The 13,349-nt window shown below is 39.0% G+C and overlaps 1 long non-coding RNA gene across 1 annotated transcript; it reads left to right on the forward strand.

The window, feature by feature from the left end:
• The first annotated feature begins 114 nt into the window (after positions 1-114).
• Positions 115-12,744, forward strand: LOC125108495 (uncharacterized). The gene is made up of 3 exons (XR_007129928.1): positions 115-613; positions 3,265-3,269; positions 12,734-12,744. It is a non-coding gene; the product is annotated as an uncharacterized LOC125108495 (long non-coding RNA).
• The last annotated feature ends 605 nt before the right edge of the window (positions 12,745-13,349 follow it).

Raw genomic sequence — 13,349 nt, forward strand, 5'->3', positions numbered from 1 at the left:
ATCACGCCCTTCTCCCTGCGCTCTTCGCCGATTGCAAAGTAGTCCCCGAGGGCGGGCCTCTGTGATTGGAGGACAGCGATGAGTTGAAGATTTGTGCTTAAGAGGAAGGACCCGCTTGTTGGCGCCCAATAATTGGTGGGAGGGAGGCACGTGGAAGTCGAGGGAGGAGATACAGACCCTTTAGCTACACCACCCACTCGTGTGAGAGTGAGACTTTTCTTACCCCAAGGGTAAAAGTGGGAGGTAAAGAGACCTTCCGCTGCGTAAAATCAGCTCGACCCGGAAACAGTCTCTTTAAAATTATTCACACTCTGTAGGGGCGGGCGGAATTGACGTGTAGCGAAGGCTGGAAGGCTTCGCAAGTTGCTAAGCGACGAGGCGGGAGAGCGCGCGCACGCACGGGCAGCTGGCGAGTACCTGAGGGATTTGTGGCTCTCGCAACTCAGAGACCGAAGACTCCTAGCGAGTGCGTCGCGGCCTGCCGGGTCCTCCTTCCGTAGTTGCCAGGGGACCCTTCGCTCTAGGTAGTGTCCGGTGACGAGCTGAGCAGCTTGCGGGGACGCCCCTCTGAGGCGGCCAGCTGCTGCGCGCGTCTTCCCGACTCCAGAGGCAGGTGAGCCCGGGCCCAAGGGCAAGGGGTTTTCTGTTAACATTAGGGTCCGAAATGCGGTTGTGCGCCGTTCCGCGTTGTTTTTATCTACCCAGGTGCTGACCAGCTGACCCGCAGGCTCGCCGGTCCCTACTCAGCGCTGTTAGGGTAATAGCCTTCTGGAGGGTGTAGTGCCTTGAAGTTCTCGCCCCCTCCTTTCTGTAAGATGCAGCTCTTTCAAAATTAAATAAAAAATAGTGAGCGTTTGCCTTGTGGGAAATGAAATGAGCCCTTCCCTTCCTGGGGCTCACAGTTCACGGATCTAACTTTTTCTTAAGTCTTCCGTGAGTGTTGACAGTTTTGCCCGTTCAGTTTTGCCCGGAGACTGGCTGCTGTATAAACCATCTTGACCTTGAAATGATGCCAAGCCTGCATTTCTAAGTAAAGTGTGGCAGCTGTATGGGAGACACTGGTTGTTTCAGGCAGAATCTCAACTGGTAAAACAACTTAAGAGGATTTCATTTAAAATTAATGCTGCCCAAGAGAGTTGTAGTGCTCCTTGAAACCTAGTTTGATGTGGATATTGAAAGGAAGACAGGGTGTTCTGGAATAGCATAACTGTAAGCAAATCAGTGCAGTATCTGTATTAGATAACGTTATTGTAACTTCTGGTTTTTCTCTATCAACTGGTAATTGAAAGCCAACTGGTACCTTTCAGTTTTACTCTCTTCATTTTGGAGGGTTTGCTATTGTGGGAAAGAATATAACATATTTCCTTTTTTTTTTTATCAGTAGTATTTATTATAACCGAGTGATTCTGTCTTCCTTTAATGCCTTTATTCATTTCTTATTCATATACTTTACTGGTTTTCCTCTTATGTCATTGGTTGCCCCTCTTTTTTACCTCTGACTTCTTAACATTGGAATGCCTTTGTTCTTCTGTCTACACTTAATCCCTATGTGATATAAATTACGAGTTGCTTGCTTACAGATGTCAAATGTCTGCTTACATCTATATCAGAAAACTCCCAAATTTGTGTCTTGTCCTGAATTCCAGATTCTGTGTCAAACTACTTCCTCGTTATTTCCACTTGATTTTCTAAATGCATCATTTTCACTATTTTACAATGTTTTCTACTGAACAATCATAGATAGAGGTACAACACCACACCCTTTGATATAGATAAAAATGACCTGGAATTTCTCCATTTCTAAGATGTTTGTTGTGGATGGGATTATGAGATTTCAAATGGTAGAGTGGTAAAGAGCTGTGATTGGTTAGATGAAGACTGGCTTAATAAATTGGCCAGGAAAATGTAGGGAAAGGATTTTAGGATGTGGCACCCTAGTAGGCTATGGGAATCTAGAGATTAATATACACAGTTGCTGCCTTTTTAGAGCTCCCATAATAGCAGGGAATACAGCGATGTAAACCCATAATGACAATATGGTATGACCTGGTTAGTAGTAATAAAGAGTTAGTAACTCTGGGGAGCCAGGGCTTTGCAAAGGAGTTGCTGCCTGAATGAAGACAAATGGATGTTTTGGCCAAGCAGCTAAGGTAGGAGGTAGAACCACATTTGCAGTGTTGTGGTAGGGTTTTGGGTTGGCAGTATGTCCATTTGCAACTGTACATGCTTTAAGTTCCTGTTTTTTGTTTTGTTTTGTTTTGTTTTTAACTAAGACTCTAGAACTGTATTACCTAAGACTGTAGCTATGAATCCTGTGGCTCCTAATTTAAATTAATTAAAATTAAATAAAAATAAATAAAAATCCAGTTCCTCAGTCATACCTATATTTCAAGTGTTCTAATCATATGGGACAGAATATCAGACATTTCCATTATCACAGAAAGTTCTTTTGAACAGCTACTAGAAACTTGGTGGAATCAAGGCATCACCAAGAGCAGGCACAGCTGCAACATATCTTTGTAAGGACATCCCTTTTGCCTATGGTATACAATGGCGTGCGTAGTCATTTAGCCAAAGTCATTTAGCCAAATTATCAGGCTTAACCTAGAGGCAGAATTAAGAACAGTTTTCATTATAAAATTTGTATGTTGGAAAATTATTTTTTATTTCAGTATGATGTTTTTATTATCTAGTATGCTTAGTTTGCCTGGGGAATATACTTGGCTCCGTCTAAGTGAAACTACTGAGAACTGTAGTTGGAGGACCAGAAAATGGGGATATATTACTCCTAACTCTTTCATAACCTTGCTGCAGGCCTAAGAATTTATGTTACAAAATACTGATTTTAAGGTAGAAAGTTGCAAACGCCCCAAAAGATGGGATTGACTGAGTAAGGATGGCCCTCCATAACATTGTTTCCTAAATCTATGTCCCCTGTTCCCTTTTTACATTTCAGTGTCTTAGTTCCCAAGTCTGGTTTTGTAATACCCTCCTCTTATATTTGGCTAAATTTAATTTTAAAGAATCGTGGCACATAGGAATTCAGTTATTTATAGATCAATTTAATATATGGCTCCTGGAAATGAATCAAGTTTTCATGACTTACAGCTGGGATTTGTCATGGGCTGTCTTCTTAGTCTACTTCATATGAAAAGGACACAAAATCAAGGGAGTTATTACTTTCCTAGGCCCTCATTAATTTAATCATATTGTTTTACATTTTACAAAAACATAGTGAGTATGTGTAATATTACATAATCTGAGGTAGAGTGAATATGATTCTCATTTTATAGTTTAAGAGACTCAATTTCAAAGGTTGTGATTTGTTCAAGTTCTTCTAGCCATGTCTAGAAAACTAAGACCTTCTTACATTAAGAAAACAAATTACATATCCCCTTGTACGTTTTAAAATGAACACTAAAAATGTATTGTGTTCGGGGCGCCTGGGTGGCTCAGTGGTTAAAGCCTCTGCCTTTGGCTCAGGTCATGATCTCAGGGTCCTGGGATCGAGTCCCGCATGGGGCTCTCTGCTCAGCAGGGAGCCTGCCTCCTCCTCCTGTCTCTCTCTGCCTGTCTCTCTCTGCCTGCCTCTCTGCCTACTTGTGATCTGTCAAAAAAAAAAAAAAAAATCTTTAAAAAAAAGTATTGTGTTTATACAGTTTTAAAGATTGTAATTTCCAATGTTTTATGAGTATTGAATTTTTTAAAAAACCCGTTAGATCATTCTTTCAAAAATATGCAGTAGAATCTAAATATCTTTCTACCCTCATCCACTTAAAATAGGTAAATATCTCTTTTTTGACAGTCAGAAGTTGACTATACATTGCCAATCTCAAACTTCCAATACACTTTATTGACAATTTTATCTTACTTTAATGTATTTTAATGCTAAAAAGTCTTTTTATGATCATACTGTCAGTTTTTTTCACAAAAATATGAATATAAACTGTCATTTGTGCCTGCAAGTATAAACCTATTATCATTACAGTTCTTAAAAGCATAAAATTTATCAAAGTGAATGTTACAAATTTAGATACTTACTAAAAATTAAAAGTAAAAATTTAATGGAATGTATCTCAATGGATGGGGCTTTTCCTCTCTGGTTAGTTTATATACATGTGGATGAATATTACTTGTGGTTAAAATGAGACTGGATTCCGTTTCAATTTATTCCTTTTTTCCAGAGTTATAGATCTAAGTGCTTAGAAACCTATTCACATAAATAAGATGGGAATTATTTGAACTCCTTCCATGTTATTTACAAAACAAAATCACATGGTGGCCTATTATCAGAAATTGTTTTCAATGGTGTAACTCATTTAGGCCCTTTCTTTAATTTGGCTGCAAACAAAAGATTGAAAACCACCTAACTTCCAAAAGGATTAATTACCCATTCAAAGCTTTACTAAAATTTGCCTAAAACTATACAGTCCTCTTTCATTTAGAGTTACCTTGATTAATTCAATATGCTCTGAAAATGTTAGGAAAAATTGAAATAGGATTTCATTGTGACCTTCCCCAAACAATATATATATTTTTTTAAAGATTTTATTTATTTATCTGACAGAGAGAAATCACAAGTAGGCAGAGAGGCAGGCAGAGAGAGAGGAGGAAGCAGGCTCCCTGCTGAGCAGAGAGCCCGACGCGGGGCTCGATCCCAGGACCCTGAGATCATGACCTGAGCCGAAGGCAGCGGCTTAACCCACTGAGCCACCCAGGCGCCCACCAAACAATATTTTTAATTAAATGCTTTCATCTTACCATATGCTTTAAGGTTTAAGTATTTCAGAACCTTGAGGTGGTTTATTTGCCTGTTGAATTTTTTTTTTTAAGAATTTATTTATTTGACAGAGAGAGATCATAAGTAGGCAGAGAGGCAGGCAGAGAGAGAGAGGGAAGCAGGCTCCCTGCTGAGCAGAGAGCCCGATACGGGGCTCGATCCCAGAACCCTGAGATCATGACCTGAGCCGAAGGCAGAGGCTTAAACCACTGAGCCACCCCGGTGCCCCCCTGTTGAATTTTTAATTTTGGATAAAATAATGCCATGTAACCTAATTGGTGAAGCCCAGTCAAATAAGATTGACTTACTTTCAAAAAAAAAAAAAAGACTTCATTTTAAATTAAATTAATGTGTTAATACCCATTTTGAGGAATACTATAAAAACCACTGAGATAAATTATGGAATTCATTTGAGAGAGATTATTAAACCAAGAAAGTCAAGGTTAAAGTGATGCAGAGATAAAATCTTTTTTATTTTATTTATTTTTTGTTTATTTTATTTTTTAAATATTTATTTGACAGAGACATAGTGAGAGAGGGAACACAAGCAGGGGGAGTGGGAGGGGAACCAGGCTTCCCGCCAAGCAGGGAGCCTGATGTGGGGCTCAGTCCCAGGACCCTGGGATCATGACCTGAGCAGGAGGCAGACGTTTAACGACTGAGCCACCCAGGTACCCCAAAGTATTGTTTGAAATGACTTATTAAAATCACAATAATGCTATTTCTCATTGCTTAATTTATAAAAGTGATATAAAATGGACCTAAAATTATAAATGATTTATGAAGTGAGGAATATGATAAAAGGTATGATATTTCTTCAGTAAATGGGTATCAAAGGTTTTGAGTACTGGAGTACTTAAGAATCATTTATACAAGTTAGAAGTAAATACAGAAATTTTGTTAGACTTCTTACATCTCAGCCATTCACTTCAGAGTCAGACTTTTCCGATGTATTTAATGAAGAAAGAAAGTGAATTACAAAAAATGAGTTGGTCTGGCAACTAACATATAATTTTACATTTTGGTAATAGAAACTAGAAAATAATGTTTTCTAAGATCAAAATTGACTGTAATTCTAATAAATATTTCATTATGTAATTTGCTTAAAAAAATGTGATTTGCATTAAGTTCCTACTAAAGATTGGGCATAGAGTGCCAGGATGGCTCTCACGGCATTGGACATTGCATGCTCCTTCTGGCTCCGACTTTCCTCCTCTCGGGGGTGGGTGGGGGTGGGTGGGGAGGGAACAGATTGATCTCCTCTTCTCTTACAGAGTAGGTGTACATTATTCTCCAAACCTAGCTTCTAAGTTTATAAAAAATTTCTCCCATGATCCTACTGCATGAATACTACTAACTGCTAAGAGGAAAAGGTTTTCCCTATTGTTGTTCTTAGAATCTCATGATTTCTGGCCTTGATTCATAGTGAATTTTTGAAGGGAGAGTTTTCAAAATGAGAAATCTCACTGTAGTCCTACAGCAGAATAGGACATATCCATACTCCCAAGTAGCCCATAGACCTGTATCCTAACACTCCTCCCATTGCTGTAGTCCAAACGCACACAAAGTCAGCTTTATGGTAGTTCCTGGGCCTTGTTCTCTTTATAGTTCCTTCTTCTCTAAGTCAGATTAAGGAACATATTTGTACTGATTGTTTATAGATTACCTTTCACAGGTAATGTAATATGCTGCAAGAGAAGATTTTTGTTCTGGTGGACATTTTAGCACTTTTTTTTTTTTAAGCACATTTCCAATTACACTAATAATAAGTTTGTCTTCTTTACTTAAATAGCCATCTCTGGTAGTAATATCAAGGAGCACAATATGTCATTGCAATTTCATTCTGAGTTTGAATCTTCAGGTGGTTTCTGAATTCCTCATAAGCTTTCACTTTCATTAAGGCAACAAACACTGGTGCATTAATCTGTTATAGATTTGTTTTAATCTATATTTGTATTAATTTAATACAAATTAATATTTAATCTATATTTGTATTAATCTAGATTTGTTTAATAGATTTGTTATTAATCTGTTATTAGATTTGGAGATGTTTTTAACATTTTTTACCCCAGCTCAGCATTATTTAGGTAATGTTTAATTCAAACGACAGAAAATATTTGAAATACAATTCTAACAACATCCAGCAGAGCTATTGAAGGAGGATTAAGTTTCATATCCCTAAAATTGAACATTGGCTCTTGTTATTCTAGGTATTTTGGAGCTTACATGATTTTATACTTACACAGTATGAAATTATTTAACCTCATTAATTTTATTTATAGCATATGTAAAATTGGTATGATTCTGGTTAGAACTCATTCATTTTAATGTTTTCTTTAATGAATTACAAGGTAAAGTTCTTTATATAACAATTTTGTTATAATCTGACTCTGTTTCATTGAAACCAGTGAAGTAAGATTTAGGGAGTAATCTTTTTTTTTTTTAAAGATTTTTTTTTTTTTTTTATTTGACAGATCACAAGTAGGCAGAGAGGCAGGCAGAGAGAGACAGGAGGAGGAGGCAGGCTCCCTGTTGAGCAGAGAGCCCCATGTGGGACTCGATCCCAGGACCCTGAGATCATGACCTGAGCCAAAGGCAGAGGCTTTAACTACTGAGCCACCCAGGCGCCCCTCTTTTTTTTTTTTTTTAATTGACATATAATGTATTATTTGCCCCAGGGGTAGAGGTCTGTGAATCATCAGACTTACACATTTCATAGCACTCACCATAGCACATACCCTCCCCAATGTCTGTGACCCAGCCACCCTATCCCTACTCCCCAACCCCCAGCAACCCTCAGTTTGTTTCATGAGATTAAGAGTCTCTTATGGTTTGTCTCTCTCCTCGGTCCCATCTTGTTTCATTTTTTCCTTCTCTACCCCCTGCAGCCGTGCCTCTCAGATTCCTCATATCAGAGAGATCCTATGGTAATTGTCTTTCTCTGCTTGACTTATTTCACACAGCATAATACCCTCTAGTTCCATCCACGTAGTTGCAAATGGCAAGATTTCATTTCTTTTGATGGCTGCATAGTATTCCATTGTGTATATATACCAAATCTTCTTTATCCATTCATCTGTTGATGGACATCTAGGTTCTTTCCATAGTTGGCTATTGTGGACCTTTAGGTGTAAGGTTAGTTTGTGTATTTGAGACCTTTCTTGTTTCTTGAGAAAGGCTTGTATTGCTATATACTTTCCTCTCAGGACTGCCTTTGCTGTGTCCCAAATACTATGTTTTCATTTTCATTTGTTTCAATGATTTTTAAAAATTCTTTTTAATTTCCTGGTTGACCCATTCATTCTTTCTTCTTCTTCTTCTTTTTTTTTTTTTTAAGATTTTATTTATTTATTTGACAGAGAGAGATCTCAAGTAGACAGGCAAGCAAAGAGAGAGGGGGAGGCAGGCTCCCCACCTAGCAGAGAGCCTGATGTGGGGCTTGATCCCAGGACCCTGAGACCATGACTCGAGTCGAAGGCAGAGTCTTAACCCACTGAGCCACCAATCTTTTGGTACCAGTTGAGTCCTGATGTGTGACCCAGGATGTGATCTATTCTAGAGAATGTTCCATGTGCACTAGAGAAGTATATGTATTCTGTTGTTTTTGGATGGAACGTTCTGCATATATCTGTGATGTCCATCTGGTCCAGTGTGTCATTTAAAGCCTTTATTTCCTTGTTAATCTTTTGCTTAGATGATCTGTCCACTTCAGTGAAGGGGGTGTTAAAGTCCCCTGCTATTATTGTATTATTGTCAATGTGTTTCTTTGATTTTGTTATTAATTGGTTTATATAGTTGGTTGCTCCCATGTTAGGGACATAGATATTTAATATTAGATCTTCTTGTTGGACAGGCCCTTTGAGTATGATATAGTGTCCTTCCTCATCTCTTATTTTAGTCTTTGGCTTAAAATCTAATTGATATAAGGATTACCACCCCAGCTTTCTTTTGATGTCCATTATCTTGGTCAATTGTTTTCTACCCCCTCACTTTAAATCTTGAGGTGACTTTGCGTCTAAAGTCAGTTTCTTGCATACAGTGTATCAATGGGTCTTCTTTTTTTTATCCATTCTGATGCCCTTTATCTTTTGATTGGGGCATTAGCTTGTTTTTACATTTAGGGTAACTATTGAGAGATAGGAATTTAGTGCCATTGTATTGCCTGTAAGGTGACTGTTACTGTATATTGTCTCTGTTCTTTTCTGGTCTGTTACTTTTAGGCTCTCTCTTTGCTTAGAGGACCCCTTTCAACATTTCCTGTAGGGCTGGCTTGGTGTTTGCAAATTCTTTTAATTTTTGTTGGTCCTGGAAGGTTTTTTTTTTTTTTTTTTTAAGATTTTATTTATTTCTTTGACAGAGAGAGAGAGAGAGAGCTCAAAGTGGGCAGTGAGGCAGGCAGAGAGAAAGGGGGAAGCAGGCTCCTTGCTAAGCAGAGAGCCTGATGTGGGACTCAATCCCAGGACTCTGAGATCATGACCTGAGCTGAAGGCAGAGGCTTAACCCACTCAGCCACCCAGGCACCCTGTCCTGGAAGCTTTTTATCTCTCCTTCTATTTTCAATGACAGACTAGCTGGATATAATATGGTTGCATATTTTTCTCATTTAGTGCTCCGAATATATCATGCCAGCCCTTTCTGGCCTGCCAGCTCTCTGTGGATACGTCTGCTGCCAATCTAATATTTCTACTGTTGTATGTTACAGACCTCTTGTCCCGAGCTGCTTACAGGTTTTTCTCTTTGTCACTGAGACTTCTAAGTGTTATTATTAGATGACGGGGTGTGGACCTATTTTTATTAATTTTGAGGGTGTTTTTCTGTGCCTCCTGGATTTTGATGCTTCTTCCCTTTTCCATATTAGGGAAATACTCTACTATAATTTGCTTCAGTATACCTCTGCCCCTTCTCTTTCTTTTTCTTCTGTGATCCCAATTATTCTAATATTGTTTTGTCTTATCACTTATTTCTCAAATTCTCCCCTCATGGTCCAGTAGTTGTTTGTCTCTCTTTTACTCAGCTTCTTTATTCTCCATCATTTGGTCTTCTATATCACTAATTTTCTCTTCTGCCTCATTTATCCTAGCAGTAAGAGCCTACATTTTTTATTGCACTTCTTCTTCTTTTTTTTTTTTTTTTTAAGATTTTTTATTTATTTCTTTGACAGAGAGAGATCTCAAGTAGACGGAGAGGCAGGCAGAGAGAGAGAGAGAGGGAAGCAGGCTTCTTGCTGAGCAGAGAGCCCGATGTGGGACTCGATCCCAGGACCCTGAGATCATGACCTGAGCCGAAGGCAGCGGCCTAACCCACTGAGCCACCCAGGCGCCCTTATTGCACTTCTTTAACAGGTTTTTTGATTTCAACTTAGATTGTAGTTCTTTTGTTTCTCCAGAAAGGGATTCTCTGATATCTCCCACTTTATTTTTCCGCTTTTTTTGAGCCCAGCTAGCATCTTGATAATCATCATTCTGAACTCTAGTTCTGACATATTACTAATATCCGTATCAATTAGATCCCTAGCTGTCAGTGCTGCCTCTTTTCTTCTTTTTGTGGTGAGTTTTTCCACCTTGTCATTTTTTACAGATAAGAATAGATGAATGAGAGAACAAAATACTAGAAGGCTGGCATAGACCCTGGAAAAATATATGCTAACTAAATCAGAAGAGAGCTGAAACTGGCAGGGAGACGAAAGGGGGAAAAATTTAAAAAATAAAATTTAAAAAAAATATATATATATTAGACTGGTGAATAGAACAAAGTCACCCAGTAGGTTTTGCGGGTATTCTGGTCTCTTAGACGAAACTACCTTCCAAAATTTTAAGGAAGAAAAAACTTACATATACAAAAATAAGGGCAAACATGATGAAGGGATGGTATAGGACTCTAAAGATGAAAATTAAAAGTGATTTCTAAAATGTTATTGATGGGGTGCCTGGGTGGCTGAGTGGGTTAAGGCCTCTGCCTTCAGCTCGGGTCATGATCTCAGGGTCCTGGGATCGAGCCCTGCATCGGGCTCTCTGCTCAGCGGGGAGCCTGCTTCCACTTCTCTCTCTCTCTGCCTACTTGTGATCTCTGCCTGTCAAATAAATAAATTAAAAAAAATGTTATTTGATAAATTGGTTGGGGGGGTGGGGAAAGAATGTGATCAGGCCAGAGACTAACTAGAACAAAGCCATGTGCTAGATTTATGATATATTTTGATCTATTAAAAGAAGTTGTATCCCCAAACTTTAATGAAAAAAAAACCTATACGTATACAAAAATTGAGGTTAAATACAACGAATGGATAAAATATGAGTATAACAATGAAAATTTAAAAAGATTTTTTTCCAGTGGTATTGATAAGATAAAATAGTTAAAAAAACGTTGAAATAGGAAAGAAGAAACATTAGAAAGTAGAATAAGAAAAAATAAAATTAAAAAAATTTAATTTTGAAAGACTAAAGGGTCCTGGGAAAAAGGCCATGAATTCTTTGTGTTGTTTTCCCCTAGCTCTGGAGTTCTGTAGTTCTCATTGATTGGTGAACTTGGTCTTGGCTGGATGTTCTTGCTGATCTTCTGGGTGAGGGGCCTGTTTCAGTGATTCTCAAATGTTTTTGCCCGAGGCGGTATTGCACCATCCTTGCCAGAGGCCAGGCTATGTAATCTGTTCAGGTTTGCTCTTGGTAGCTTTTGTTCCCTGAACGCTTTCTGTAGAGCTTTGGAGGACGGAAATCAGGATGGCAGCCTCCCAGTCTCCAGCCAGGGGAACCGAGAGCTGGGGGTCCCACTCCTCAATGTGTCCTCAGAGAAAGCAGCCAATCCCTCCCATTTCCCTGGTCTATGGCTGCACTCCATGCTCACCGGGTTTGTGACATAGCGTTTCTATTTCTGGTGCATGGCCCCGTTTGGAGTCTCCAAACTGAGTAGATTCCTGTGGTGTGCTGCAATGATGCTCCTCCCGGAGGAGGAAGGTGAGTCTCCCCGGATCTGCCTCTTGTGGTGTCCCTGCTCGAAGTGTAGTGGTCTGGCTGTGCCTTGGATCATGGTTTAAGGTAACCCTGAGCTGCGAGCGTACTCCTGGGCTCCATCTCTGTAGCTGGCTTCCCTGTTCCTATACCTGGGAGCTCTGACACACTCAGGTACCCCTGGTCTTTCTGTGACCCTGCAGGTCCTGAGACCACACTGTCCTTGCAAGGGCTCCACCCCTCCTTCTCTGGAGTGAGGTCCCTCAGTGGAGCAGACTTCTAAAAGTTCCAATTTTGTGCTCAGCGGCTCTCTTACTTGCCGGGACCTGGTCCCTCACCCTCTGGCTTATCTTCCGGTGGCTTCGGATTCACTTCTCTGCACGTCCTACCTTCTGGAAAGTGATGGATTTTCTGTTCCTAGAATAGCTGCTCTTCTTTTCTTATATCTTCTGTTGAGTTTGTAGGTGTTCAGAATGTTTTGATAACTATCTAGCTGAACTCTTGGGTCTCCTACTCCTCTGCTATCTTGCTTTAGGGAGTAATCTTACAATAACTTTGCTTTTGGTTTAAGTATATGCATGTTTAGGAATATGTGTTTTACATACCATCTGTATAATTAATAAAAAGCCATGGTATATGATAGTGTAATTAAAAATAGGATCTTTTATTTTTATTTTTATTTTTTTGTTTTTTAAAGATATTATTTCTTTGGGAGACAGAGCGAGAGAGCACAAGGGGGGTAGTGGCAGAGGGAAAGGGAGAATTAGGCTCCCAGCTGAGCAGATCCCAGAACCTTGGGATAGTGACCAAACCTAAGGCAGACACTTAACCACCTGAGCCACCCAGGCACCCCCAAAACAGGATCTTTTAAAAACCAAGATTAAGACTTGTTAAATAGATCAGAGACCAAATTATTATAAAGTTTTCTTTTCTTTTTTTCTTTCTTTTTTTTTTTTTTTTTTTAACTATGGTAAAATACATATACGATTTACCATCTTAGCTATTTTTATAGAGTTCAGTGGTATTAAATGTCATAATTTTGGGCAGTCACCACCATCATCCATCCCCATAACACTTTTCATCTTGTAAAGTTGAAATTCTATGCCTATTAAACAATAATTCTTTACTTTCCCCTCCCTCCAGCCCATGGCAACCACTATTACAGTTTCTGTCTTTGTGATTTTGACTGCTCCACGTACCTGTATAAGTGAAATCACATAGTTTTTGGCTTTTTGGTACTGGTTTATTTCACTAAGCATAATGTCCTCAAGGCTTATTCATGCTGTAGCGTATCGCAGAGTTTTCTTTTTAAAGGTAGGCTGATTTACCACTCACTATATGCATATGCCACATTGTGCTTATCCATTCAATTGATGGCCACTTGGGTTGCTTCCATGGTTGCGAATGGTGTTGCTATAAATATGGGTGTACAAATACCTTTTTGAGACCCCGCTTTCAATTCTTTTAGGTAAATACTCAGAAGTGGAATTGTTGGATCATATGGTAATTGTTTTTAATTTTTTAAGAAACCATCATTTTGCTTTCTATTTACTGTTGTTCCATTTTATATTCCTATCAACATTGCATGAGGGTTCTGATTTCTCCACATCATTGCCAAAGTATATTTT

This window comes from Lutra lutra, chromosome 9 (assembly GCF_902655055.1).
Source record: "Lutra lutra chromosome 9, mLutLut1.2, whole genome shotgun sequence".
Classification (NCBI taxonomy): Eukaryota; Metazoa; Chordata; class Mammalia; order Carnivora; family Mustelidae; genus Lutra; species Lutra lutra.